Consider the following 26,930-nt stretch of genomic DNA (forward strand, 5'->3'; position numbering starts at 1 on the left):
ATAACACTAGGAATGAATGAACTCAACAACTAGAATCAAGAGACTAATGTCTACTAAACTGGGACTCCAACAAAAAAACCTGATAAACGAACAAAATACGATTGTGATAGTGTGAAAGAAGTTATATACAAGGGAGGCATTACAATAATGTTTGAATGTTGGCAGAGTAGAGTACCAGCCTAGCAGTAGAGGCTTAATTCTTGGAAATAAGAAAGTTGTAGGTCTAACCCCTTGATTTGTTTTCCTGATCTTGAAAATCCAGCTAATTTTTCTGTCCTTTTGTTACATGATTGGCAAAAGTGGAGTATGAGTGAAGCACCAAAGCCACAGGAGATTGCTCTGCTCAAAGAAGTTCAAATTTCCCAAAACTCTAGTTGGTGAGGTTGTTCTTACGCTTTTCAAGTTAGCATTTGAATTTATGAGATGGAAAAACTTTCTCATTTTTACATGAGAATGCCGGGAGTGGGTTAGGACTTTCTTCCTGCCTCCCTTAGGGTGATGCTAAGTCACGGAGTAGCAGAGTTGAACTGCTTCTTTAGAGCAGATTGGGCAACCCCACATGATAAACCTAGGCATGTTATTCAAATACAACTATAATGCTAGTTATAACACTGGTGATCTCAGACTGGCAGACACACACGCACACCCACCTGTACATATCCATTATGTTACTGATCAGCACACTTGGTATCTGCTTTTCTTATTACTATGAATGGTAGACTGAATATTAGTCTCTTCAGCTAGATATGGACAGACCTCATCACACACTCATGGCCTATTGACTCCTTCTGTTGCCCAAAGATCTCTAGGGCACATCCTGAGTTTTCTTTCTTCATTCAGAGTGGTACCAATTTCTGCCTTTACTTCACTGTGGTATTGTTTTATGTCATCATTGTGCATCCCAATAAACACTTTTGGCTAAGGATATGAATGTGGTCACACTGGAGGTTCTGCTGTGGCCAGAAGCATGACATAAAGGCATATCTTGGAGATATTGCAGGTTCCGTTCCAGACCCCTGCAATAAAGTGAATATTGAAATAAAGCAAGTCACACAATTTTTTTTTGTTTCCAAGTGCACATAAAAGGTATATTTACACTATACTTCAGTCTATTAAGTGTTCAATGACATATCTAAAAAAATGTACATACTTTAATTAAAAAGTGCCGTATTGCTAAAGAACACTAACCATCATTTGATCCTTTTGAAAAATGTCACTGACAGACTTGCTCCACACAGGGTTGACACAGACCTTTGACTTGTGAAAAACAAACAACTAAAAAAGGCAACATCTGCAAGGCACAATGTAGCAAAGCACAATAAAATGAAGTGTGCTTGTAATTCCAAGTGTATGCTACTCAGAATGTATTTCCATAGGGCTTATAGTGCAGACTCCCTTAGCAAATGCATTAACAGATTGTCTTAAATTCTATTTTCAACTGACCCTTTTTATAAGGAGAAGAAAAGTATAGGTAAAGGGATTGGAATTTAGGGAAAACGTGAATCAGCTAAAAGCTGCAGCATTCTTTCATCTGTCCTGGGGGTGGGCATCTCACTCTGGAGCACAATGGCTCAGATGCCATCTTGATTTCTTGAAACCTCCTGAGGCACAGAGGTGGAACTGCTTATGGTCTCCTGGAGTCAGAGTGGGTCATACCTTCAGTTCTTGAAACAATAGCTTTTTACATAATATTGATTACTAAGCTTGTTAGCTATTACCTGAAACTAAGTTTTTCCCAACATTTGAGTCCCCCATCAGACCCCCTTTTTTGATACTACAAAACCTGGTAGTTCACTCTGCTGCCCATGGCAACCTCATGTGGTTCTACATGGTATACGGTATCCTCTCCTCCCATGGTGTGAGTATACGTGACAAATTGCTCTTCTGACTTTCTCCTAATTCTAGCCTGCATTTTCCCAGTGACCTTCAGGCAAATGGCTTCTGCTATAGATATGCTAATATTAGGGGAATTCTGCTTGAGGCTTGAGTTTTTGGAAGAACAGTCTCCTGCTAGGGAGTGCTTCTCCTGAGGAGGTGGGGAAATATATGCAAAATAATAATTGCAGGAACCCCAAGACTGGACTCAGATCAGCAGGGGTCAATGAACTGGGGGAAAAAAGGGTTAGAGATGTTGTGCTCTTTTTTGAATTCCTGTCGGTTTCTAGGCATCTGCAGTTGCTTGTCACACCCCTCTTTCTCTGCCCATTCTCCTTTCCCATGACACAATGAAGCCTGAATTCTGGACCCTCTTAAGATGGATTTGAGGAAGCCCTAAGGTCCCCATCTTCTTGAGCTGGTGCTTTCTCAATCATAAAAACTTTTCTTACTCTAAATTCTGACATTTTGAATATTGGCCTTTGAAGTTTCAGGCACATGGACCTTGAATTGGTAACAACTATACCCTCCCAGCTATCAAATTCAACTTTTATCTAAGGCTTTCTTCTTTCTATCTACCTCATTCATTTGCACATTTCACTTATCCCCTTTAAGCTAATTACTTTCAACTATTGCTCTATTTTGGCTTCACTTGACGCACAGTTTCATGTTTTCAATTACCAAATGGGTAATTTGAGTAGCTGTCTTGCCATAAACTCCAGTTCTACATTTTTAAATGAATTTGTATTTCCTTTAGTACAAGTTTTTTCCTACGGCTGACTTCTAATAGTCCGTTTTCTCCACCTACAGTTCCCAGCCTTCCTTGCAGATAGATTGGAGCTATGTGACTGTGAGCAGAAGTGGTAGGTGTAGCTTCCGAACCAGTCAATTAAGAACCAGTATCTATCCTCCATTTTTCTTTCCCCTACAGTGACTTAGAAGCCCAATGTTCTCGATAGCATAGCTATAAAAAGAAGGAGAATGTCTGTTCCACACTGGAATTTACCAGACTAGGAAATAATCTTTTATAGATTTAAGCTACTGAAACTTCTATATTTATTTGTTAGGAATAAGAGTTCACGGCGGGGCACTGTGTCAGCCCGGAGCAGTCATGCCCTATCTGAGGAAGGCAGCCCATCTGCCATCGCACAGTAGCTGCACGCAGCGATGTGATTGTAGTGCACCTAATCTGGTTCTACTAGGTGAGTCCACAAACCCAGATTTTCATGTGAAATTTCTCAATGTTTAAAAATTGGTTCAAAGTTGGCAATGACTGTTTGGGCCACACAAAATATCTGTGGGCTCGTGGGCCACTTGTTTACAATTCATGAACTGAGTGATCTTTAAGTCTGTCTCAGCTTTGTTATGTTATGATTCTATAATTTGATGAAATACCACCATATCCACTGGGCAGATGTTCATACATCAGTCCAGAGTAATATTATTGAAGAACTTATTTTATTACATTATAACCCTGCTTTAAAAACAAAACTGAAAACAAATAAACAAAATCCCACAGAGTGGTTCCTTATTTTTCATCCTACATGCTTTAATTCCCTTTGCTATTCAGAGCTCTCCTCAATACAGAGCTGCCTGGCCTTAAAACTTTGTTCTGCCCACTCTAGGCAACATTGTCTTCACATAGATGTGCTGTGTTCATTTATTCCTCTTTGCATATTTTTTTCTACTGTGCTTCATGCGATCACGTAGGTTCCCACTGCTTAGCCAAAGCATATCAGTCCTTAGGGACCACTCAACTCATTCGAAGCCACCTTGCTTGATCGCTAGTCACCACTAGACCACTTTTATTTTGAATCCTTGAGGCATTTATAGCTCAGAAACATAATTTGCTTTTAAACACACCATGGTGTATTAGTAGTACTATTTCAAGTACATTAGCACTTCCTCTCAAACCAGAATGAGGGCTGGACCATATCTTGACTTATTCCACTTTTATATTTCACAAAGTGCTTAGCACTATTCTTCAATATTATGTGACACATTTTTCAGTTTCAGACTGCTAATGCCTAAGACTGGATCACTCTAATGCTCTTCCACTACAGACATAGTTGGTGACACTGTTTAGCATGGATAGGTGACATCATAACTTGAAAGAACCCAATATCTGATAGAAAGCACACAGAGGAAAAAAGGAGAGAGGATGAAGGCCAGAGGGACAGGACAGGGCTGGGGGCTGAGAGGTTTATGTATCAAGCAGCCTTTGTAAAAAATTACTTTAAGCTTTTTATTTTGTTTTCAGAAAGCTGGACAAGACACCTAAGTCTAGCACATCTTCTTAATAATTGCTAACCAAATGAAGGACTATTTATTTATATATAAAAAGGCAAAGGAAAAAGGTCATGTTTGTTTAACAGTGAATTTGAATCTCCAAATAAGTTATCTTATAAAAAAGTCAAACTTGTTTTTCCAAACATTTTTGTATTGGTAAAAATGAAAAAAAAAATGTTCACACTGAAAAGAAAAATCTGTAGCCTTCTGTAGCAAGTTAAGACCATCATTTTTATACACTAAATAATTCCTTCAAATATTTTACACAAATCTGCATTTTCAAAAAACAAGTCAAATATTTTCCCTGTTTGCTTGGCCAACTATAACATCATTTATCAAATTGACATTAAACTGGACTGCAAATGCTATCTTTCAAATAGTATAAACATGTCACTGAGGCTGGACATGTACTTGTGCATATTACATGCATGTGAAATGGTTAACACTGCTGTACACAACTATTTCTACATGTAGTTTTACCCTATAAAATTATTTAGATTATCTTGAATTGAATTGCAAATAAACAGCAACAGAAGCTACTTTGATTATGGTAGAACTTTGCTCAGGCATTTTAAAAATGCAAAAATTATAATGCTTTTGGGATTTAAAGACTATTGAACATAAGATAAAAGTCAAAACTACTTACAAACTACGTGGATATGGAGAATGTACCCATGTGGACAGCACATGGTGAATGTATATTGCAGAGTTCTGGATTCTCTGGGTCTGTTATTGTTGTTTTAGCCAAAGTTTTACATGGCTCTAGATTCTTAAAAGAGGGAGATTTAATTCAATAATATTACATTAACTCTTTTTGTTCTAATTACTAACTTTAAACATAAGTACAGTGGAAGAGTATAGACCTTAATATACTTGTACTTTTAAGGTCATTTTAATTTTTATTGTGATATGATATTTTAATTACCACATGACAACAAAAAAATGGATGGCATTTTGGTTTTGTTCACAACATTCAAGTATTTTATTGCTAAAATATTCCAATATATATCCAGTAAGTATAGTCTACTTTCAGTACCCTGAGAGGAGAATCCAACTCTTTTTATCAATTACAATGAAACTGGGATGAGAACAGCTGAGCTAAAACCCAGTCACCAAAATATCAAAACACTAATGCTTTTTATCCAAGGCAGAAAAATGAGCATCCACAGTAAAGAGAACTCCATGATCAATCAGGTAACCAATCAACAACCACTTCTCTGTTATTCAAGTAATAGTTTTTCAAAGTTTGAAGTTTCTGCCTTCATTATTATTGGTGGTTCCTAGAGTCATAGTTTCGGTGTCAAATGGGGCAGCTCTATGAACCCAGCAGTAAATGTGGGCAAGTGAATGGCACTATTTATACTGATGTGAACAGCTTGATCTTTCAGCAGACAGTCATATACATTCTGTGCTTCTGCGCCCATGCCTCCGGTGTCTCTTCTTTCCAGTTGTCTCCCAGTCTCAATCCTGAATGTTAATGTCTTCCCATAGAAATAAATTGGAGTGCTACAGTTGGAGAGACAGCAAGCCATCGCTGCTCTGGGACCAGACATTTCCCATGCTGTTCATGGCACTGCTTTCACAGACTCTGACCTCCTGCTCTCTGATTTCTGCCCATCTGGGACTCCAGGCCTGCCTGTTCCTTTCTGTCTTAGCAGACTCCTCATCATGGCTGACTGTCTTCCCGGACTGCAGAATCTGCCAGGCTTTTTCTGCTCCAGAGCATTTCTCATCCTGGCTCATTCTGAATAAAACCTCTGTATAACATACTATCCTATCCTTTGTTCTTTAATAATCATGGGCTGGAGAGACACTTTAGCTAAATGAACTTGCTAATTTTTATTGAATGTTCATTCTGTACCAGGCACTATTCTAAATGCTTTACTCATATCAGCTCATTTAATTCTTGTGGTGACTATATGAGGTCCCTATTAACATCCCCATGAAGTAACTTGCCCAAGATGGCCCAGATGTTAGGGGACAGAGCCAAGGTTCAAATCCAGAGAGTTTGCTCCCGAAGGCTAAACTCTTAACCATCACACCATAAGGCCTCTGTAAATAAACACCCAGGTGGTAAAATGAGAAAGTCAGAGCAGAAGGTTGAATCATTTAATATTTATTGTTATTTCTATCATGTGTCAGGCCCTTATGCATGTGATGACAGATTTTCAGTTATACCAGATAGCAATTTTACATTTTATGGGTTCAAAATCTAGTGAAAATTAAAGGAGTGTATAATCACCACTAAATGAATAATGTAGTCTGGTTGCTAAGAGAGGACAGAAGAAAGTATGAGCAGTTGCAGGACAGAGAGTCAGGGGCTATACTTCATGGTCGAGTCAGAGTTTGATGGGATCCAAGCATAGTATTTGGGAATTAGAAAGGGAAGTATTTTGGGAAAAAGAAAGAGGGGAGCATATTCACGAAAGGGAATAACAGAGGGAGAGTCCCAAGGATGCAGTGTGTACAAGGAAAGTATATGACTTTGGATAAGAACTAGAATGAGAGCAGAAAATAGAGTTGAGAGGTTAAAGCCAGATATTAGAAGGCCTTATATGGCAGATGAGAGTTTGTATACAGATTGAAAGGTGACACACATCAATGGTTTGAGGGTGCCTCAGGAAGACTGACTGTGCAGCAGAGTATGATACAAATTGGAGCTGGGAGCAACCAAACAAGAGGTTAATATAGTCTCTTAGAAAGGATATCAGACCGTATACCCAAAGGGATAAATTTGAGCCATTTTAAAACCAGAGACAAAGCCTAGTGAGTTGAGTATGAGAGACGAGGAAGAGTGAGTTGTGGAAACCGGCGAGAGTCAGAGTACCCTGGTCCTCACCCATGGGTAAGTATCTTTTTTCTTTTAAAAATGTTTTTTAAAGATTTTATTTATTTATTTTTAGAGAGAAGGGAAGGGAGGGAGAAAGTATGGGATAGAAACATCCATGTGCAAGGGAAACATCCATTGGTTTCCTCTTGCATGCCCCCAACCAGGAACCTAGCCTGCAACCCAGGTATGTGCCCTGACTGGGAATTGAACCTGTGACCTTTCAATTCACAGGCCAGCACTCAATCAGTTGAGCCACACCAGCCAAGGCTAGGTATCTATTTTCTTAGCCTGGTTTCTTAGCACACTTCATTCAGCGAGCATGAAGTGCAAGGCCTCCACACTTGTACTTCTGTAATCCTCAAGAGAGGGATAATGAAGTTGTACTTGACTCTTAGATGGTGACTGATCAAATCCTGGTTGGTCCCCAGGAAATTAATACTGACGAGTGCCTATACCACTTGTGGAATCTTGGTTAGGCTCCATTTAGAAATTGTATTAATTCTTTATTATTTTTATTGTTGTTCTATTACAGTGGTCCCAATTTTCCCCCATTGCCCTCCCCTGCCCCACTCATCTCCATTCCCAGTCAATCCCTACCCTGTTGTCCATGTCCATGGGTCATTTATACTTGGTCTTTAACTAGACCCTTCCACTTTTTTCCTCCCTTACCCTCTCACCCCTACCCTCTGGTTACTGCCAGTTTGTTCTTGTCGTCAGGCCTCTGGTTCTGTTCTTCTCACTTGTTTGTTTTGCTCATTAGGTTCCCGTCATAGGTATTTGTCTTTAGTCTCCTGGATTATTTAGTTTAGTATAATACTCTCCAGTTCCATCCATGCTGTCATGAAAGGAAGGAGTTCTTTCTTTCTTTCTGCTGTGTAGTATTCCATTATATAAATGTACCACAGTTTTTTGATCCATTCATTTACTGGTGGGCACTGAGGCTGTTTCTAGCACTTGGCTATTATAAATAATGCTGCTATGAACATTGGGGTGCATAGGTTCTTTTGAATTGGTGTTTCAGGATTCTTAGGATATATTACCAGCAGCAAAATTGCTGGGCCAAAATGCAGTTCCATTTTTAGATTTTTGAGGAAATTCCACACTGCTATCCACAGTGGTTGCACCAGTCTGCAGTCCCACCAACAGTGTATTAGGGTCCCCTTTTCTCTACCTCCTTGCCAGCACTTGTTTGTTGATTTATTTATGATGGCCATTCTGAACAGTGTGAGGTAGTATATAATTGTGGTTTTAATATGCATCTCTCTGCTGGCTAGTGATGCTGAGCATCCTTTCTTTCATATGCTATGGGCCCTCTGTATGTCCTCCTTGGAGAAGTGTCTGTTCAGGTCCTTTGCCCATTTCTTAAATGGATTGTTTGTCTTCCTGGTGTTGAGTCATGTGAGTTCTTTATTTATTTTGGTGATCAACCCCCAATCTGAGGTATTGTTGACAAATATATTTTCCCATATTGTTGGTTCCTTTTCCATTTTGATGATGTTTTCTCTAGCCGTGCAGAAGCTTTTTAATTTAATGTAATCCCATTTGTTTATGTTTTTCCTTTATTTCCCTTGCTCTAGAGGATGTATTGGCAAAAATATTGCTGTATGGGATATCTGAAATTTTACTGCCTATGTTTTCTTCTAGGCCTTTTATGGTGTCACAGTGTATGTTTAAATCTTTTATCCATTTTGAGTTTATTCTGGTGTATGGTGTATGTTGATTGCCTAGTTTACTTTTTTTGCATGTACTGTTCCAGATCTCCCAGCACTATTTGTTGAAGAGGCTATTTTTACTCCATTTTATGCTTCTGCCTTCTTTGTCAAATATTAACAGACCATAGAGACATGGGTTCATTTCTAGGCTCTCTCTTCTGTTCCATTGATCTCTAAGTCTGTCTTATGCCAGGAGGAGAGTGTTTTGATTACAGTGGCCTTGTATTATAGTTTGATATCAGGTATTGTGATCCTTCTTACTTTGTTTTTCTTTCTCAAGATTGCTGAGGCTATTTGGGATTGTTTTTGTTCCATATAAAATTTTGAAATATTTGTTCTAAATCTGTGAAATATGTCATTGGTATTTTAATAAGGATTGTGTTGAATCTATAGATTGTTTTGGGTATTATGGACATTTTAATGATGTTGATTTTTCCAATCCATGAACACGGTATATACTTCCATTTCTTTGTGTCTTTCTTAATTTATTTCTTCAGTGTTCTGCAGTTTTCCAAGTACAGGTCTTTTACCTCCTTGGTTAAGTTTATTCCTAGGTACTTTATTTTTCTCATTGCTATATTAAATGGGATTCCCCCTCCCCCCAGTTTCTGTTTCTGATATTTCATTGTTAATGCACAAAAATGCCTTCAATTTCTGAATATTGACTTTGTATTCCTCTATTTTCCTAAATTCACTTATTAGGTCGAGTAGTTTTTTTGGTGGAGCCTATTGGGTATCCTATGTACACTATTATGTCATCTGCAAATAATGAGTTTTACTTCCTCCTTTGCAATTTGGATGCCTTTTATTTCTTTTTCTTGTTTGATTGCTGTGGCTAGAATTTCCAATACTATACTGAATAAAAGTGGTGAAAGCAGACATCCTTGTCTTGTTCCTGATCTTAGGGGGAAAGCTTTTGTTTTTGCCTATTGAGTATGAGGATGGCTTTTAGGTTTATATATGGCATTTATTATGTAGTGGTAGGCTCCCTTTATTCCCACTTTGCTAAGCATTTTAAAAAATAAATGGGTACTGTACCTTATCAAATGCATTTTGAGTATCTATTGATATGATCATGTGATTTTTGTCTTTCATTTTGTTTATGTGCTGTATTACCTTAATTGATTTGTAAATATTATACCATCCTTACATCCCTGGGATGAATCCCACTTGATCATGGTTTATGATCTCTTAATGTGTTTCTGGATGTGGTTTGCCAATATTTTATTGAGGATTTTAGCATCTATGTTCATCAGCAATATTGGCATCTAGTTTTCTTTCTTTGTTGTCTTTTTACCTGGTTTTGAAATTCAGGTAATAGTGGCCTCTTAAAAAGAGTTTGGGAGTCTTCCCTCTTCTTGATTTTTTTGGAATAGTTTGAGATAGACTGGAGTTAGCTTTCCCCTAAATGTTTGGTAAAATTTACCGGTAAAGCCATCTGGTCCAGGGTGTTTGTGTGCCAGGAGTTTTTTGATTACTTCTTCAATTTCATTAATTGTTGTTGGTCTTTTTAGGCTTTCTGCTCCTTCTTAATTCACTTTTGGAAGATTATATGTTTCTGGAAATTTGTCCATTTTACCAAGGTTGTCAAATTTCTTGGCATATAGTGTTTCATAGTAATTTATTATAATCCTTTGTATTTCTGTGGTTTCAGTTGTAATTTCTCCTATTTAATTTCTGGTTTTATTTATCTTGGTCCTCTCTCCTTTTTTCTTGATCAGTCTGCTTAAAGGCTTGTTTATTTTGTTGATCTTTTCTAAGAACTTGTTACTGGATTTATTGATCCTTTGAATTGTTCTTTTAATCTCTATGTAATTTAATTTGCTCTGATCTTAATTATTTCCTTCCTTCTACTAGCCCTGGGCTTTGTTTGTTGTTGTTCCTCTAGTTCTTATAGATCTAGGGTTAGGTCATTTATTTGAAATATTTCTATCTTTTTTATGTAGGCCTGTATGGACATGAACTTCCATCTTAGGATTGCCTTTCTTTTGTCCCACAGGTTTTGGGCTTGTGTGTTCATTTTCATTTGTTTACAGAAACTTTTTGATTTCTTCCTTGATCTCATTATTAACTCATTCATTATTTAATAGTTTGTTATTCAGTTTCCATGAATTTGACTGTTTTTGAGTTGTTTCCTTGAAGTTCGTTTCTAGTTTCAAGCCATTGTTATCTGAGAAGACGTTTGATATGATCTCAATGCTCTTGTATTTGTTGAGGCTTGTTTTTTGACCAACCATGTGGTTTATCTTTGAAAATGTTCCATGTGCATTTGAAAAGAATTTATATTTTGCTTCCTTGGGGTGAAATATTCTGTGTTCATCATTGAAGCCCATTTGATCTGGAGTGTTGTTCAGTCCTTGTTGATTCTTTGTTTGGAAGATCTATCTATTGTTGACAATGGGGTGTTATAATCCCCTACTGTGAGTGTGTTGCTATCTACATCTTTCTTGAAGTCCTCCAAGATTTTCTTTATATATTTGGTGCTCCCGTGTTGGGTGCATATGTTTCTAGGGTTATGTCTTCTTGATGGATTGTTCCCTTAAATATTATATAGTGTCCTCCTTTGTGTCTTTATATAGTCTTTGTTTTGAAATCTACCTTGTCTGATATAAGTATTGCTACCCCAGCTTATTTTTCAGGTCCATTTTCTTGGAATATTTTTTTCCATCCCTTCATTCAATCTTTATAGATCATTTGTTCTGAGATGGGTGTCTTGTAGGCAGCATATATGCAGGTCATGTTTTCTTATCCATTCTGCTACCCTGTATCTTTTGATTGGAGCATTTAATCCATTTATCTTTAAAGTTATTATTGATAGGTACATATTCATTGCCATTTTTCCCCTTTATACCTGTGTTCCTCTCTCTCCCTCTGTTTTACTTCACCTTCTTAAAGCAGTCCCTTTAGCATCTCTTACAATGCTAGTTTGGTGTAGATGTGTTATATTAGCTTTTTTTGTCTTTGTCTTTTTTATTTTTTGTCTTACTTCCCCTTCCATTTTAAATGAGAGCTTTGCTGGGTAGAGTAGTCTTAGTTACAGGCCTTTGCTTCTCATTATTTGGAATATTTCTTGCTATTCCCTTCTGGCTTATACTGTTTCCATTGAGAAATCAACTGCTAGCCTTATCAGGGCTCTCTTGTATGTAACCTCCTGTTTCTCTCTTGCTGCCTTTAAGATTCTCTCTTTGTCTTTCAATTTTACCATTTTTATTATGATGTGTCTTGGAGTGGGCCTCTTTGGATTCATCTTGATTTGGACTCTCTGTGCTTCCTGGACTTGTGTGACTTTTTCTCTTATCAAGTTAGGGAAGTTTTCTATCATTACTTTTTCAAACAGGTTTTCTATGCTTACTCCTCTTCTTGTCCTTCTGGTATTCCTATGATATGGATATTATTACATGTCATGTTGTCCTGCAGCTTCCTTAAACCTTCTTCATTCTTTTTAATTTTTTTTGTTTGTTTTGTTTTGTTGCTCTGTCTGGGAATTTTTTTTCTACCTTGTCTTCTGGCTCACTGATTTAACCCTCTGATTCATCTAGGGTGTTTTAATTCCTTCTACTGTGTTCTTCAATTCAAGTATTATATTCTTAATTTCTTCCTGGGTCTTATTGATAGTTTCTATGTCCTTTATGATGCTGATGTAGTTTGAAATAAGTTCCTTGTAGCTTCCCTTAGGGTTTTGTAATTCTTGCTGAGCTCATTGAGCTTCCTTACAACCATTATTTTGAGCTCAATTTCCGATAGTTTGCTTGCCTCTATTTCTTTCTAAGTTTGCTTTCTCAGCATACCTTCTTTCTTTTCAATTAGGGCGTATTTATTTATTTATTTATTTGTCTGCCAATTTTAGGGGAGGCTTTTTCTCGTTTGTTTCTGCTTCTTAGATTGACCTGCTTTGACTCCCTGTCTTCATGGTGTGAACTTCTATGGTAGGAGACCTGAAGGATTCAGTCATGCATTCTCCTTGATCTCATGAACTTGATGTTCTTTGGATGCCCTTTATGCCATTTATATTGGCTCTCTGGTTGTAATTGGGTTTTGATTGTTGTTGGGTCTTTTATTGGTGGGTCCTTCCCTTTGGCTGGCTGACTGAGGGTCTCTTCTCTCTGCCTACCATGTCTTGTATGCTGTTGTGCCAGTGCTGCCAGAACAAAACCAAATAGCACAGGAGACCAACCCACACCCGCAATAATAACCCCCACCAACAATCACACTATCAACAGCCAATGAGCCAATATTAATAAAAGCATGAAGTGATTAAGACTATTATAAGAAAGGAAAAATGAGTATGAGAAGACTAACTGAAAGAAGTAATTTTGAGAGGCAATGAGGGAGGAGCACTAAGAGTTTGGAGTCAGAGCAGTGTGAAGAGAGAAAGTAAAATTTACATCATAAATAAAAAAGGGAATGAAGAAGGCAGAATGGAGTAATAGAAGGGATGTATATAACATTAGGACATTAGGTTTAAACAGAAGTTTAAAAATATAGTTAGAGAGAGAAAGAAAAAACAAGTAAATTAAAAAATTAGAATAAAATTGGAGAAAAAGGTCCGCCACAACAAATGAGTTAAGATTAATATAGGTGGCATGGGAATAAGAGGGAAAAGAAAGAAAAACTTAAGAGATATCTAGAGGACAGGAAAGTGATTTTGAGATGAGAGAGGGAGAAGGAATACTAAGAGGGAGGAACAAAAACCAGGGTAAGACAGGGAAAAATAAAAATTTGAGACAAAATAAAAGAAAGGGCAGGAGGAAGAGAGAATGAAGTTGGAGTGGGGAATGGTAAAATTTGAGATATGAAATACCACAATAGTAAAAATCTAGAGATAAAATGGAAGGACTACAACAACAGCCATGCTACCCATAACCAATGAGCAAATGTTTACAAAGGTGAAGAGAGAACAAGGTATTTTAAGAGTGGGAAAAAGAAAGCAAGATGACTGATGGCAAGAAAAATGATATTGAGAGGCTGTTGGGGGGAGAAATAGTAAGAGCACAAATGGAAACAAGTCATAGTAAGAGAAAACAAAATTTAAAATGAAAATAAGAAGAGGATAAAATGGGATGAAAGAAGGGAGGAGCAAAATATGAGATTTGAAATAAACTATAATATAAAATCTAGTGACTTAATATGCACAAACTTGAAGGACATGAATGTTAAAAAGCTATGCAGGAGAGAAAAATATTGCAAATCATGAAGAAGACTACAGTGGAATTCATCTTGGTCCCATCTAGTATTTATCACTGTTTTTTCCCTCTGAATTCATCTCTGGTGATGTCAGATGGTGTCCCAGTCTAGCCTTAGGTACCCTGTTCAGGACTACCAGGGATTCACAGTCTACTGATTGTCTCCTTCAGTTGTTAATCTAGTCAATCTGTAATCTGAAGACAGGCTTAAGTACTGCAGGGCGGGGCAGAGTAATTCCAGGGGCAGGGCTATTGTTTTCCTCAGGCTGATCCCACTTGGAGGGGAGAGGTCTGTGTGAGCAAGAAAGCTCCAGCAGTATGGGGGATGAATCAACACCACGGTCCTGGTGGCTACTCCCTCAGTTCACTTCCCAAAGCCACCATCTCATCTCTCCTCAAGCATCTCTATTCTACTCTGCCACCCCCTTTGCTGCAGCCCAGTGTAAGTGGCCACAAATGAAAGTTTGTGGTTTGGCCCTTTAATAGGCTTTCTTTGATTCTAGCCATCTGTCCCTGTCAGAGAGAAACACTGCCACTTTTCACAGCTCAATGTCATCTGGGTTCTTTTCGGGCTCTGGTGCTGTAGGCTAGGAGACCCAGCTTGTGGTTTGGACCCCACACTTCTCAGGAGGAACCTCCCTGCTGCTGAAATATTCCTCTGGCACTTCAGCTGCTACCCATGGGAGCCCAGCTAGCCCTCTCATGTCTTCTCTGCACTCTGTACCAGTCACATTGGAGTGAAGCTGTTTCTTCTGTCTGCCCATGGTTATAAGGCTTTTCTCCCACTATTGTTAAGTTGTTTATTCCAGATGATTTCTCTACAATTTAGTTATAATTCCAGATTGGTCCTGGGAGAAGATTAGTGTAGCTTCCACTTACTCCTCTGTCATCTTGGAAACTCTGCATTAATTCTTATAGCCACTGTTCTTAAAAAGGTGGGGGAACTCCCAAAGTAGCCTAGATAGCCATGACTCAGAGGAAAGTATGTTGAGTTAATTGCCCACTCAGACCTTTAGTTTGTTCTGGGTTCTTAGGACAGGGGAAAACATGTACTGTGTTGAGAAAGGCTGTGCTCTACTGAGTAGCAATGTTGGTTGTGGGTGTAGGAGCTAGAATGATGGAAATGCACCACATACAAGCCATCTGAACTCAAGTCCAGTTTTGGTGGGATGCTGGAGTTGAAATAGTTAAGGATCTATAGGGGCATGACCCGCTGAATATCTCTGGTGAATTTGAGGGTCTAGCTTTTTTCTATGAGAACATTTTAATGGAAATGTCTACAGCCTTTAAAAGAACTAAGTGACAAGGAGATAGTCAATCTATCAGATGCAGAGCTCAAAACATTGGTAATCAGGATGCTCACAGAAATGGTTGAGTATGGTTACAAAATAGAGGGAAAAGTGAAGGCTATGAAAAATGGAATAAAGAAAAGTATACAGGGAAGCAACAGTGAAGGGGAGGAAATCAGGACTCAAATCAATGATTTGGAACAAAAGGAAGAAATAAACATTTGACCAGAACAGAATGAAGAAACAAGAATTCAAAAAAACATGAGGAGAGGCTTAGGAACCTTTGGGACAACTTTAAACATTCCAACATCCAAATCATAAGAGTGCCAGAAGGAGAAGAGGAAGAGCAAGAAATGGAAAACTTATTTGAACAAATAATGAAGGAAAACTTCCCTAATCTGTTGAAGGAACTAAACGTGCAAGTCCAGAAAGCTCAGAGAGTTCCAAAGAACTTGGATCCAAGGAGAAATACACCAAGACATATCATAATTAAATTACTCAAGATTAAATATAAGGAGAGAATCTTAAAAACAGCAAGAAAAAAGGAGAGAGTTGTCTACAAAACAGTTCCATAAGGTTTTCAGGTGATTTCTCAAAGGAAACCTTGCAGGCAAGAAGGGGCTGGAAAGAATTCAAAGTTATGAAAATCAAGGACCTACATTCAAAATTACTCTATCCAGCAAAGCTATCAGTGAGAATGGAAGGAAGATAAAGTGCATTCCGGATAAGGTCAAGTTAAAGGTGTTCATCATCACCAAGTCCTTATTATATGAAATGTTAAAGGGACTTGTCTAAGAAAAAGAAGAAGATAAAACTATGAACAGTAAAATGACAACAAACTCACAGCTATCAACAACTGAATGAAAAAAAAACAAGCTAAGCAAACAACTAGAATAGGAACAGAATCACAGATATGGAGGTCACCTGGAGGGTTATCAGTGGGGAGGGGAAGGGGATAGAATGGGGAAAAAGGTACAGGGAATAAGAAGCATAATTGGTAGGTACAAAACAGACAGGGGGAGGATAAGAATAGTATGGGAAATGGAGAAGCCAAAGAACTTATATGTGTGACCCATGGACATGAACTAAATGGAGGGAATGCTGAAGGGAGGGGGGTGCATGGTGGAGGGGGATAAAGGGAAGAAGAAAATGGGACAACTGTAATAGCATAATCAATAAAATATACTTAAAAATATCCCCCACAAAAACAGTAACAATGATTTAAACTGGGTAGTGAGTACATGGTCTATCATTACACTACTCTGTCTGCTTTGTATGTGTTCAACTTTTCTCATAATAAAAAGTTTAAAAAAACGTATGGAGATTATCATGCTTAACTAGTGGTGCTAGGAGAGAAGCAGACATGGTGGATCTAGTTTTGGCAAATAATTTTATGACCTCCCTTCAGCAGAAAAACTAGGACCTGGTTTAATGCATGGGGAGCTCCAGTGACTGAGATTTAATACTTTTTCATCAGTGCTGGCCTCAAATGGCCAAATTCCCTCAAAATTTTTCTTCATAGTATTTTCTTTCACTTGGTCCCAGAAGAGTGAGACAATGAGAAATTCGGGATGACTTAAAACTATCTCTCCTTCCTTTACAATTCTGTCACAGCCATGTGATACTGGATATCAATCCTAAAGTCACAGAGTTGGCCCCAAAGCAAGCCTGGACTGAATCTGAGGTCGAATGATCTTGACATCCAATCCACTGCTGTATTCGAAACCACAAACTGAAATTCCAAATGCTGCTTCTTTAATGCCATTTTATCACGTGCCACTTAACATGCTGAGAGTCTGCAGCTTGTCCAACCATTACACCTCTTAGCTGAAAACCAAAGTGTTAAAAAATACAAGGTATAGTCTCCACAGGAAGCAATGAAATTTCATAAAAGAGGCTGATGTGACTGTCTAAATCTTAAAGTCTTATTTAATTTACTCTCAGCAGCTTGGCTTGTGTGGCTCAGTGGATTGTGTGCCGGCCTGCAAACCAAAGGGTTGTCAGTTGGATTCCCAGTCAGGGCACATGCCTGGGTTGGGGGCCAGATCCCCATTTAGGGGGTGCACGAGAGGCAACCACACATTGATGTTTCTCTCCCTCTCTTTTTCTATCCCTTCCCCTCTCTAAAAAAATAAACAAATAAAATCTTTCTAAACAACGTCTAATAATTTGCTCTCACCAATCCTAAGAGATCTTCTTTCTCTTCTTTATAGGTTGTTGGAGTGTGGTTGGATTAAACTGTTGTCTCTCAATTTGTCCTGTATGAGTCAAGTAATGGCCAGCAGTATGTTCACCCTGATTTTCACAACTGATGCCTGATCCTTTGGGCAGATGGCAACCACTTTAGAGCTAGAGGCACAAACAAAACTAGGCACTGACATGGCGATATCCTTCACTCAAGGGCTGGAATCAAGATTCTGTTAGCTATGAAGTCATCAGGATGTGTCATGAGTAAAAGATGGTAGGAGAGACCAGTGAAGAAAGCTTGGCTTATCTAGAGAGCTAGAAGGGGTGGCAGTGGGCCATCTCTCAGTGAGCTCACAAATCCTTCCTCCTTGACTGAATTTACCCGAAAACAACCTGTTCTCCATATGTATGCGATTTACTTTTTGCTCTTTGCACACTGTGTGAATGTTCAATTCAGCAAATGATGAATTGGGAAGAAACATTTTTACATGAGATTGTTTGAAATATTTTCATAGGATCAATAAGATGGTAATGTAATTCTTTAGAGGGTCTAAATCCACAACAACTGAGAGAAGACATTCTCATGATTTATAATGGAATTTATCCAAAGCTGCCACAGGTTCCAAACATAAGTATCCCGGAGCCTGTGATGACTGCCTAATAAATTGAGCTGAGGTTAATAGGAGAGACCATACATCAAAAGGCAAACCCTGTATCTATCACTGAATCTTTTTTTTTTTTTTTTTCAACGAATCCCTAGAAAGAGGTGTTCCTGTTACTTTTGCTGTGTTGGGATTATCCACCAGTAATTGCACCCAGGAGAGATTTCTTAGCCTCTACTCAACAAGCAGGGCCTGGGAGGGGAAGCTTCTGTGCTGCCTGGCAAAAAGTCCCAAATGTCTAGTGTAATTGGGCAGTGTCCCCTGAGGCTTTTTGTTCCCTGACTAAATGCTCTTAGAGTGATTCCACTCACTGCACTGTCGCTGACCCCAGTGTGGACTTCTCCTCTGTGGTTCTGCTCTCAGACTGGCACTTCGCTCCTTCAACTACTCTCTACTCTTCCTTGACCCTGGTTCCCCACTGATCCTTACTATTCCAAGTCCATCCTCTTAAGGTGAGCCATTCCCAGTGAGCCATTTGTATTCAAGACTTTTATCATAATTAGTTTTGTATTAATTTCCCATTGTTGCTAGGACAGATTGCTACAAAATTTAGTGGCTTGCACAGAGTTAGCCAAACTTCAAAGTCTGAGTGAACACAAGACTGCCCTCACTTCAGACACCAGCCACAGCTTGGAAGTTCCCAGTTTCACCCTCACTGCAGACTAGCTGGCTACAAACTCCAGGGCCCCCACTGTGGTGCAGGGTTCATAAATCTCCATAGTGAGTCATAAAACTCACTGAATAATTTATTACAGAGGAAGGATACAGGTTAAAATTAGCCCCGGGAAGAGACACACAGAGCAGAGTCTGGGAAGGGTCCAAATGCAGAGCTCCTGGCCTCCCTCTCCCGGTGGTGTCATGAAGGGGATTATACCCTCCCAGCTACTGTGTGTGACAATGCAAAGCACTGTCAGCCAGGGAAGCTCACCCCAGCATTTGGAGTTCAGAACTTTTATTGAAGTTTAACCATTCTCCCATGTGGCTGACTGTTGGTTGCCAGTCTCTCCCTGATGGGCTAATATCTTTAGTCTCCAGTTCCTTCAGAGGTGGAAAGTGCGACTGTGTGATACTGTCTGGTGACTGAAGGCCCCTGGCACACAAAGACACACTTACCAGGCAGGACATTTCAGAGGTGTAGAGATCGCCATCTAACAGCGGAAGTTAAAGACCAGCCTTCCCCTGGGCAAAGTCAATTTTTTCACTACATACAGCCTTAACAACACAAATTTATTATCTCAACAGCTCCATGCATCACGTCGATGTAAGAAATGTTCAAAGCTATGGAGGATTTTTATGAGTTATTTGAGCCAAACTGATGACAACTGCCAGGAAACAAAACCTTAACAATGGAGAAAATACTCTGGAAAATGGCAGTTTTTCACTTTATTTTATACATTATCATCAAAAGAGGAGGCATAAGGGGGTTGCATGAAATTGAGTGGTGATAGATTAGGGAGGCAGGAGAAAGCAAAGTGGGGGTAGGGGGGCGGAGGAGGTGCGGAGGGACCTTTAGGATTGGATAAAAAGTAAAACTATAGACAAATACTCCTTTTACATAGGCGAATATAGGATAGTTAACAGTGAACAATGAACACAACAACAGTAACAATGAGGGGATTTGTGGTCTCCTCTCTGGTGTGGTGGGTGTGCCTGGGGGGTTCTGAAAAAGGGGAGTTACTGTGGCATTCCGAAGATATTTTATCATAGATGCAAAAAGACAACAGACAGGCTCAGTTACAGTAAAGATTGACTTTGTCAGGGAAGATGGTAGCCTAGGACATGGCTACTCACCATGAACTGTTTTAGTTAAAAAGTTTTAATTTCAGACCGTCCCATGTGGTTACTTTAGGTCACTGAGTTTGTAAGGCTGCCACAAAGGAACACCCCTGAGCTCGCCAGGCTGTCTGTGGCCCCTTTTTGTCCATAGTCAGAAGTCTGACAGGGTATCACTGGACTAAAACTAAGGTGTTGGCAAGGCTGTGATCCCTTCTGGAGACTCTAGGGAGATGATCTCTGTCTCCTGTTCATCTGGGCCATTAGCAGAATCCAATGTCTTGAGGTTTAGGACTGAGATTCCTGTTTCTTATTTGGCTGCCAGGTAAGGGCCCTTCCAAACTACGCAGTCTGTCTGCATTGGGGCTTCTTCCTTTATATTTAAAGCTAGCGATGGCAGGTTGAATTGGTTAAATTTTCTACATCTCTGCTGCTCTTAGGTGTCACCTCTCTAACCCAGTCTGGTGTGAGCACTGGGTAATTAGATGGGTAACAGATAATACCGGGTAATCTCTTTGTCTCAAGATCTTTAATTCAATCACATCTGCACAATCCCTTTTGTCATGTAAAGTAACATATTTACAGATTCTGGGGCCTTAGGCTTGGACATCTTTGGAGGCCAATATTACACCTATAACAGGTAGCAAAAATGAATTATAAAATTTAGTTCTGTTACCTTAATTCAGATGAAAGCATGAAGCTCAAACTTCTAAGCCAAAACAGGGCCAGGAAGGGGAACATTTCCAGGTGGGAGGTTTTTCACGGCCCATCAAATCTGATAGAAAGAGCTAGCCAAGGTGGCTTTGTTTCACTCTTTTGCCTCAATATTATACTTACTTGTTTTCATATTTGACAATCAATTATCAAGAAATACCTGTTTGCCTGGCAGTATGCCAAGCACATTTGCTTGGTTTTCTCTCTAAATCACTTAACACAAGGGAAAGATGTTCAGAGCTTCAGTTCATAGATTGGGAAACTGGGTTCAGAAGTATGCAGTGCATTACCAGTGAACACAGTGAAGAAATGGTATCTCAGGGATGGGCACATGGTTTTCTCTAAGCCCAGGACTCTTCAGACTGAAAAATGCCATCTCCTCAATTTTACATCGGATAATATATATGTATATAATGTCAACATACATACATTTTTATATCTACAAGGCTGACATCTTTATTTAAAATTTTACTTTTTCTTCAACTTCTGAGAACCTAAAAGTAGAAAACATGCATGTTACTTATCTATTTAAAAAGTTTAGTGCATTTTAGGTGCATTTACTAATTTTATAAAATATTATCTGAATTTCTTATGTGGTCAACAAAATTGCACAGTAAAGCCATTCTAAATGAAACTTAACAAGCACAGAGTTTATTTGTTTGAATGGCTAAAATATCAGCTCAGATGAAATCTCAGAGTATCTTGTAATACTTTCAGTTGAGTCATCTATAATAAGAAGGTAGGTATTTTAATTTTTGTTTTACCTTGTAACCCATATCTTTGCAGTTGGTTATTTAATCCAAGGCAATTTTCAGGCCAAAACTGGGGCAATTAGCCCATTATAAGAGGTAATTAATGGATCACTTCCTCATGTTACTGGAGATTTAGATTTCCAGCATTTTCATCAGATCCCATACTGTGTGTGTAAGTAGCTTGGCATGCTGGTTGTTTGCTTCTCCTACAATCCCTAGCCTGGAAACTCTGCGCTAGGACACTAAGTGCGAAAATGCTGTTTTGCATCTTTCTATTCAAGAAATCCTTATCTTGTGTTTCTAATTCTTTCCCCTGCTGTGGCTCCCCTCCCTGGCCTCACTGACTTGAAGACACCTTTTGCTAGTGAGAAAGGTATATTCTCTCTTTTCAGTATGAGACACAATGGATATTGATTCCTAGAGTCTCCTCATTCATTCAAAGTAGAAAACCAGAGCCAGTGTTCTCCTGTCAAAGTAATCGCTTGGGGATGGCAGAGAACTGCAGAAATCTCCAAAGCGAGATGTCCTGGCTGGAGGACATCGGCTCCTCCTAACATCATCTTTGGAAAAGTAGGGTCTCTCAGTAGGTCTTCCTAGTGGCCCTGTATCTTTTTGCTGGAACCCTTCTGCCTTAAGGAATTCTCCAAGCTCCATGGGTTATAGAAAAAGTTATATTATTTTCAGTTATACATTCTAATTGATTTTTTTAATTTTTTTGCTAAAGTCTTTTACTAGTAGCTGGGAGGCTATGTAACCATTTTATAGATCCAGTTTTTGAAAGTTTCTTTTTAAAGTTCCATAGAGTTTCACAAAGAAGTAAACATAGACATCTCAGCAACTTTAGTTCCTTTTCACCATGTTGGGAGAACTCGGATGCCTGGGATGGACATTCATTTACTCATGTAACAAATACTAAGTTCCTACTTTGAACCATCACAGTTCTATGCTTTGGGAAATATAGAATATTACCAAAAAAGACAAAAATTCCTGACTTTATCAAACATAATTTCAAGTAGGAGAGATAATAAAATAAATATATAAAATATATAAAATGATAGGTGATAAATCGGGAATAAGTTTTGGATTGTGTGTGGGGTGCATGTTCTTCGGGCTGTCCTCATCCTCAGTCTCTTGAGACAGTGTCTGAATTCCTGTCACTGGGTATAGTGGACGCTCTTTGTTGCCTATATAATATCCTTATTCCCCGTTCTTTACCAACAGAATTTGGATTTTCTCTGGGCAACCCCATAGTAATTTCCTCAAATTCTTTTCCTGCTATAGAAACTCCATTCAGGTCATGGGATACCAGCAAATGTTCCTGGACTGGTTGTCTCTTTTCCCCCAAATCAAAGACTTTAAAAGGCAAAGACTCTTTCTTTCCTGCTTTCTTTCCAACCAGAATGTGAACACAATCCCTAGAGTTACAGGAGTCATGTTGCTATCAGAAAGAAAGTGCATGCCAGAGACCACAGAGCAGGAAAATGAAACTCAAGCTCGGGGGTGTCCAACCTGTGGCCCGCGGGCCGCATGTGGCTCAGGATGGCTATGAGTGCGTCTCAACACAAAATCATTAAAACATTATGAGATATTTTTTGTGATTATGTGTTGCCATGTATGTAATATGTGGCTCAAGACAACTCTTCCTCTTTCGGTGTGGCCCAAAGACGCCAAATCTTGTATGCCCTTGCTTGCATCGGCCCTGTCGGCCTTCTTCTCTCAGCGTCACCACATTGCCGGACTCCGGGGCTGCGTCCACCTTGTGGCCTTGGCACATGCCCTGGACCACACTCCCACAGGGTATGAGCTCAGGTGGAATTGTGTAACACCGTAGCACTGTTTGTTTGTTTTTTTTGTAATTAATCCTTCTTTGGTTTATTCACAGTAGTCAGGTGGCAGTTACATGCAGCCAAACACAATGTGGAATGATTCACTACACTACAGGAATAACAGTCACTGTATTTCCTCTTCAAAACTTTGTTCTCAGGGGACAGAGGCACGTACTCAAATTGAGTCCTAGAAAAATTCATGTGTCCTACATGAATGGCAGTTATGCAAAGTGGGCTGTAAAAGTCACTCATTAGTGTGATTCATTTGCCAAGTTTATTTTCTTGCCAGCCCGATTATCTTCTAGGAACCCAACATGTTCAGCAAAGGAAGTGAAAGGAAAGATATGGTTGGAAGTACTAGACTTTAAGTCAAACATTAGGCATAATCAAGCAATCAGAACTGTATCTTACATTTTATAAATGCGAGAGGCTGTTCCTTGGCCCCCTAATCAAGTGCTCAGATATCTGTTAGGCAGCAGTCTGGAATGAGTGGCCAGAGGAGAAGTAGAGCTGGGCCCCCACCCAGTGCAATCTAATGAAGAACTTAAAACAGTAGATCAAGGTCCTTCATTTTGAAATATGACTTTAATAAAACAATGAGATTGCTCAGTTTGAAATTAAAAAAAAAACAAAACAGTAGGCTAGAAACAAAAGGGACACATGTGTCACCCATTGAGTCAGCAGTCTTGGGCCTGGTAAAATAAGACTGCCAGGTGCTCTGAACATCACAAGAGAAACCATGAGTGGAGGAGGGGAGCCCTTGAAATTCTATGTATAACATTGGGCCACATATTAAATTGTTCCACTAGCTGAGAAAGAAAGCCCCTGTAACAATTTCACTAGCTGGGAAAGAAAGCCTTTGAGACTGTGTATTAATCCCAAGGTCTGGAGAGGGGAGGAGGATACCTAGAGGCTGACTAAAGAATATAACTCCTGGAGTCCTGATGGGACATTCAGATTAGCTGAGTGCCCACTTGCGACTTCAGGTTCAAGTGTATAGAACAAATTTACTAACAATATTATTTCCCCTATATGTGGGGCATTCAGACTAGCTGGGTGCCTGCCTGTAGTTTCGTGCTCAAGTGTATTTCATAAATAATCTTTTTATTTTATTTCCATTATATGTGCTGTCTCTCACGAGAATTCTCTTGCAAGCAAGGCAAGAACCAAGGAGGGGAGGCCCTTTAATTTGGGTCTCCCTTGTAATATACCTGTTGAGACTACCTCCCAGTGTCTAGAATCTGTGTCCATTGTCATTGGACTGATTCAGCCTTTTGTAGTCTCGCTCAAGCCATTGTATTTGCTCTGTACTTGATCTCCTTGTCTTTAGTTTTTCTCTATAATTGAGTCTCCAGATTACTAGAGAGTTGCCTTTCTCAGATTTCCCACTATCCCGTATTTCCCACTATCATTTTCCTTTATAAAACTTTCAGCTTCAGCTCCTGCCACTAACCAAATCTTGACAGTTTCTGAATACACTGTGATGTTTATAATTTTGTGCCTTTCTTGTTAGGGAATTTTCTAAGAAGAAATGAAGAATGTTCTCCTTCCTCTCAGCTTTCTGCATTCCCCCTTGTTCTTCCTTCCAGACTCAGCAAATAGACTCACTTCTAAAGTTTTACCTGCTCTATCCAGACAGCTGTTTTCCTTACCCTCCATAATTCCTATACAGTACTTGGTACGATCTCATAAAAACACTTCACAATGATCAATTTTTATTATTCATATTTGTCTACTTTTTCAGATTATGAATTTCTAAGGGTTCATGTTCATGTCTTTATATTTCAGTTTTTGGTATATGTGCTAAGCAAATATCAGATCAGCTTAAAATTTTTTAATTTAGAATTAAATCTAAGTAATTGTCTCAATCATGCTACCTGGTTACATCAGAGATGGGAATGAAGTGGTCAAAAATCCCAAATGCAAAGCTTCTGAATTATTTGGAATCAGAGTCAAAGCCTTGTGTTGTTTTGGAAATAACTAATCCGAGACAAGTAGTAGAGGCTTTGAACTGCATTCAGGGAAATATCAGTGCACAACACAACTATCGAATATATGTATTTATCTTTAGATGCCTAGTGGCAGAAAATATCTGAATATGTTATCTTACTAATGATACAAAATAATAATATCTTAAGAGATTATATTGTATAAGTGTGGGGAACCGTTCCAAGTGTGGGAAATGTGGCTCAGCCCCCACTTGGAAAAGCCAGTGGGGAGTGAGGTTAGTGGGCAGGACCCACGTCCATGGATAGGTTCTCCCGTGGGAAATCAGGCCTGCATTGTACCCAGACTGCTATGAGGCTTGCTCTTGCTAAACTCCCTCACCCTGAATTGAGGCAGCAAATGTTTACTGAGTATCTTCATCTTCCTAAAGTCTGTGCTAAACCACCTAAGTATGGAGTGTGAGCAACTTCCCGCGTGAGCTGTAACATCCTTCTCTTTGAAGTAATTAGCAGTGTCCTGTCCTTTGTCCTCCTTAAAAGGTAGTCACCTGTGGTGAACCTGTGCATAGTAAATGAGGATCACCCACAATGTAATGTGCCCAGAAAAACAATAAAAGCCTGTCCAGGCGGGGGTCAGGGGCCCTCTCTTTAACTTGGAGAGCGGCCACGCAGCCCATTTTTCTCCACAGGATTTCTGTAGTCCGTGTGTATGTGTATTTGAATATAGCAAACACAATGGATCCTGTTGGCCAGGATCCGCGTCATATAAGTGTAAATATAAATCTTCAGTTGGCTGGGATAAGAACTCATTTAATTTGATTAGATGGAAGTGGTAGAAACAATGCATGTTGATATCAAGGGAGCCTATTGTATTTAATGTCGATGGCGGCTAACAGTGTCAGTTATATGTAGTTCCAACAGCAAAGGGTAGCAACATTTCTTTTAGGAGCAAGATGTTAATAAATAATGCTTATTATAAAATGTCACCCAATGAGCTTATCTTTCCCCACTGGGGGCAAAACCCCCCAGCCTGTCCCTGAGGGAGCTGGCCTGGGGGACAGATGACTAATTACTGTATTCTGTATTGGGAAGTCTCAGGTTTCCTTGAGAAAGTGGAGTAAAGTGGACAGTACTTTCACAAAATTTTACAGGGAGTCGTGGCCCTCTATTTACTCTCTTTTCCTTCATCTCCTTTCTCTCTTCCAAAATGACATTTTATGTGTGTGCACATTCTATTTGGATAGACTATTATATATTGTCTGCACAACAATTAAAAAAAGAGTCTACCAAAAAAATCCATCAGCATAAGCTGTGTGATATGTACATGGATGAGAAAATTAACTTTACACCAAAATAATTGTTTAGCACTTGATGTAACTAAGTATAAATTCTAAAGGTGGTTAGTGAGCTTTATAAAGATCCTAATCAGGAGTCCCCACTCTAAGAAGCCTCAAATGCACACTTCAAGAACACCATCTAAATCTGTACCAGCCCTTTACTATGCAAAGTGTGATCCAGAGACCAGTAACTCAGGCATCACCTACATGCTTATTAGAACGCAGAGCCTCAGGTCCTCAACCCAGACGTAATGAATCAGTCTGCGTTTTAACAAGATTCTGAGTGTATTCTGTGAGCATTTAACTTGAGAATCTCTAAACTAGGCAGTGTTTAAATTAGCAAACGAGAAGTTAGAGATAATTTTTGCATTGGTAAAGTGAGTAATGACCAAACATGTGGTTTATTAGAAATATTGTACCTCTGCCTGTGCTGGAATTAGATATAAGAATCTAGAGAGCCCATAGCTTTTCGGGTGGCACCCCAAAATGAATCTAGAGCTCATTTGGTCTTATATTTCCCCACTTAACAGAAGGTTCTGGCATCTGATCTGACTG

Source organism: Desmodus rotundus, chromosome 5 (assembly GCF_022682495.2).
Source record: "Desmodus rotundus isolate HL8 chromosome 5, HLdesRot8A.1, whole genome shotgun sequence".
In the NCBI taxonomy this organism is placed as follows: Eukaryota; Metazoa; Chordata; class Mammalia; order Chiroptera; family Phyllostomidae; genus Desmodus; species Desmodus rotundus.